Here is a 4,485-nt window from a genome sequence, read left to right as displayed (position 1 = left end):
TGCAAGACCTTATTGTACCTTTTTTTTTTTTTTTTAAAAGAAGGAACTGGAGATGCTGACAAAGGGTAGAAGTAGGGCCCCACAAGGATTGTTTAATAATGTTGTAGGAAAAATAATTTAGAGAGACATCAGATTAGAAAACCAGCCCTCCATTAGCTCATTATTCACAAAGTTAGAGTAATGCTAAATAAAATTATATGGTTGTTGGTGTTCAGTCATGAAATTCCCATTTCTCAAACTGTTGAACCACGCTGGAGTTGCCTACCCAGCAGAAAGCAGCGTAGGTCCTGGCTGGCCACAGAAGCCAACAGAACAATTTTGGATTATCATAACCCCGATCCCATACTGTATCCCTTTCTGTGGGCCTTCCCAGTGTACTTAAAGCCACAAAGAGGAAAGTTTGGGGCCTAATACAGAAAGCCAGAGTTCTAATGAATGTTACTCCGTCACGGGATGCTGTGGAAGGGCTCCTGTCTTCAGCTGTTCTGTGCCGTTTGCTGCTCTCCCGCAGCTCTCCAGTGACTCCACACCCTCACCTGAACAGCGGGAACTAGCTTGGAGCCTGCTGTTCGGTAAGTCCCAGTTTTGGTTTTCCCTGTGTGCAGAATTTCAGATGTTATGTTATTGTACAGTTGGTCACACTAGCATCGGTGTAACTCTTCACAATCAACTTGGGTTTTATTAACCCAAATAACTTTTTATTTCTAATCTTTGTCATTTTGTCATTCATTTTTCCTGTTAACTCATTTAACAGGAGGCCGCTCTGGGACCTGATGCAAACTCTGTCTCCCGCTGCTCCTGCAGCGCTGGTGACGGCTTCCCCAGCAAGGTGGTTTTGCTCCAGGGCAGTGCAATGCCCTGCCCCTCACATCCAGTAGTAACAGTTGCATTTTTGCAGAAAACAGTGGGAAACGGAATCCAGGTGAGCCAACTTGCAGTCTGAGGCTGCTTACCTTGTTTATACTGACCTTCCTTGCTAAGGGCCTGTCCCTCCACCCCACCGCACAGGCCTCCACAGGCTGCGAACGCAGGAACATTCCTCTTTTTGGAGCCAATACCAAAAAATACCAATGGTTGAAAACCTAGAGGCTGGACGTGATGGACAAAGCAGATTTATTTGCTCTAAACAGGCAGGGCAGCCAAGCACCAGCTAAATTAAGTCTAAGATATTGCAGCAGTGAGGGAAATTTTTCTTGCTGCTGCTGTTGTTGTTCAAATGCGCCTCTATTGACTTTGCCACCAGCACCGCCCAGGACAGGGAACACCCCTACCCGCCGCCAAGCCTGGGCGAAACACAGGGGGGATGCGAGACTTTGCTGCTATGTGAAACACGAGGATCTAATCCATACTTAAGGATGGCAGTTTGGGAGTATAAGCATTGAGGAGGCGGCACAGGGAGCTGTGGCCCTGCACAGTGTTTCCCCACCGATAACAGAGTAGCACTAACACAGGGGTAGGTCTGACGGCAAAGCACAGAGAACCTAAAGAGGACGAGCTCCTGGGTCCGTCCCCTCACCCCCATTATCTAGGCTATCAGATGTCTCTGGCTTACAGAGAAAATGTTCTCTCTAGCTGTAATACAAAGACTTGAATTACAAACTGGCTGTAAAACAGAGACGGCAGTAAACCCCTGCCTCCACTTCAATTTCGTCCTTATTTTAGCACTAACAGGAAAGCCCGAGGCAAACAGCACCTCACAGCCTTTGCAGGGGCTGGCGCATGGGTGCTACCCACATCCCAAACCTCCTACAGGGCTACTTAGTCCATGACCGAGATGAAAAGAACACCGCCAAACACACCCTGCAGTTAATGCGGAAGCCTCTTTTGAATTCCACTAGGAAAGAACCAGTCTGAAGTAACTGGAACCACAAGGACTCACATTCAGTTTAAACCAGTATTTCTCATACCAGGCACACAGGGCTGGTTGCACTCGCATCAAAACTCTCCACATCATTAAGGAAAAAAAAATATTCCACCTTAGATTACTTTGGTATATGTGAAAACATCTGCTGGCAGATGATATCCTGCATTTTATTGTTGTTGTTACTGAGGTACAGAGTACGTTCCCAAACCTGAGCGTGACTAGTGACAATGCCAAGTCTCCTGTATCACAATGCAGACCTCATACGCTGACACGTCTCCCCCTGGAGACCATTTGTGCCTTGATCAAAACATGCAGCATTAAAAGCATTAAAAGCAGAGCTGAGGAGCTGGGCAGAACAAGGTTCCCTGCCTTGCAGTCCCGAGTCGGAAAGGCGCTCCTGTAACTCGGAACGTGTTGCAGTAACTGAAGAGGGCTTTGTGTTCCGCACAGCACTAAAAAAAGGTGATGGCAACGCGTTTTAAATTGTAAGTCATTTGACAACATACACTTTATTCTGATACAAAATTGAAATATTTTAACAAATTTCAATCCATTATGGACTATACTGACATTTTTAATTTCCATGCTATTTTTAAACTTGTTTAACCACAAGTTTTAAGATTGCAGCGCACACTAGCACCATTGCTCTTGAAGTCTTTGCCAGTTATTTTAACATATTATTCTGTTTCCAATCTTGCGATATTATCTTCTACATGAAGGCCATTTTTCTTCTACGGAGATACTTGGATTACTTTAGTTCAGGAAAAAGCTAATCTTAGATAGAGATGTCAACCTGTAGCACCCACAGCAGAAAAAGAATCATCCATCAGATATCTGAATTTTGGTGACACTCAAGATCTTTCATGCTCCACACAACTTAAGATACAAACACTTGTCAGAGACCACAGACTGGTACGTAAGGGAATATTCCGCCGCAGCGTAGACGGTATATGGAAACACGTTCATGTCTTAAACACGGGAACCAAAGACAGCACGTCAGTACATCACACAATCAATGCTTGAAAGAGCAGGAGCATTCCCCTTCCCGCCTCGCGAATTTAAAGGATGTCAAAGTTAAGATGCTGTGTTTCATTTCAGTGTTATATAAACAAAATACTTCTCACATCTGCACCGACCTGGGCCCCTTTTGGGGAAATACATTTTTTACTACCTGGATGTACCATTTACTTTTCGATTAAGACACCGGTTTACGTATCAAACAAACTTCCATAGAACTGTTGCTTAGGGACCAGCACTTCATTAACTTTACGTCTTCACATCTCCATCTCCATTTGCAGCAGCCATTTCCAGCCGCAGCCGCTACAGAAAGACGTAGCCGTGAAACAGCGTTCTTAACTCTTGGAACTGCCTCTGGACAAAGATGCACTCGACCAACTACTCCTTAAGGATGCGTTTAGCTTTGACAAGGTTAATTCCTGAATCAATTGGGGTATGAATAATTGAAATAAAGCAAATTAATCTAACGAGAGTGTTATAAATCCAAGTGTGAAAATAATTCTAAGAGTGAGTATCTAGATCTGTCTGTGCTGCAAAAAGCCCCCTCCAGAGCACAGAACCAGTCTGCAGCCATGCAGAATCCTCTCCTGGTAGGGCAGAGCAAAGCTTTACGCAGGCCTAGCAGCGGCTGCAAACTAGAAAGGTTTTGTTAAAACTTAGCTTTTGTTAAAACCTTTTCAAGATTTTACTGTTAAAAAAAATTGTAACGTTCCCCCTCCCCTCAAGTACGAAAGCATTTCCCCTCAAGGGAGCAGGCCCAGGACACACTAATGCTCCTCCCCATTCCCTGTTGCTACAGGGGGATGCCCAGGTGAGCTGAGGAGAAGCAGAGGTCTCCACCCCGACTGTAAGAAAGATCGTTGTCACCTCGGCACCAAGCTGTGAGCACAGTGCCCTGCGGGGCGACTGTGACCTTACTGCAGCACTCTGACATTTTGGCTCAACCCCGGCTAACCAAAAACATTTGTCAACTTTTTTTAAAAATCCATGGGGTCACTGTGAGATTCCCATGAAGTAGCTCCTGATTATACGAAAATCTCAACATTACCATTGCAACTTGCTTCCAAATTAACTTTTAGTTGTATGTCACAATGTCAAGTTTGTTTTTTGGATGTTTACAGACAGCAGGTGACAAGCGTAAATACTCCAACCCCCTGTGAACATCCATAAGCTGAAATGCACGAGTTCCATTTGACTTTATTTTCTGAGTAACTGAAGCAAAACCAACACTGAAATAGAAACCGACTTCACAAAAATAACACGCAGACTCAAAAACGTATCAGCAAGTTTAGGCAGGTACTAGACTACTGCTATACGAAAGGAGTTTAAAATATCCCAGACCTGTAACAATCAAAGACGAAGAAAAGGAAATACATGTTCCAAGAGTTAAGAACCAATGTGCGGAAAAGCAGATTCCATGAAAAGTTCTTTTCTGGCCATTTGTCTGTATAAATCCAGATGTGCTTTCAGCTGGGCGTCACGTGACAGGGCCAGCCTCCACAAGACCACCTTGCCTGAAAGCACCAAACACTGAAACGTCTGAAAATCAACTCTTTGAGATCTGTAGAGATAAATCCAAACCCACCTGGTAAGAAGCCAAGGCT

This window comes from Numenius arquata, chromosome 3 (genome assembly GCF_964106895.1).
Source record: "Numenius arquata chromosome 3, bNumArq3.hap1.1, whole genome shotgun sequence".
NCBI lineage: Eukaryota > Metazoa > Chordata > Aves > Charadriiformes > Scolopacidae > Numenius > Numenius arquata.
The sequence above is the reverse complement of the archived record's forward strand: the minus strand, read 5'-3'. Positions refer to the sequence as shown.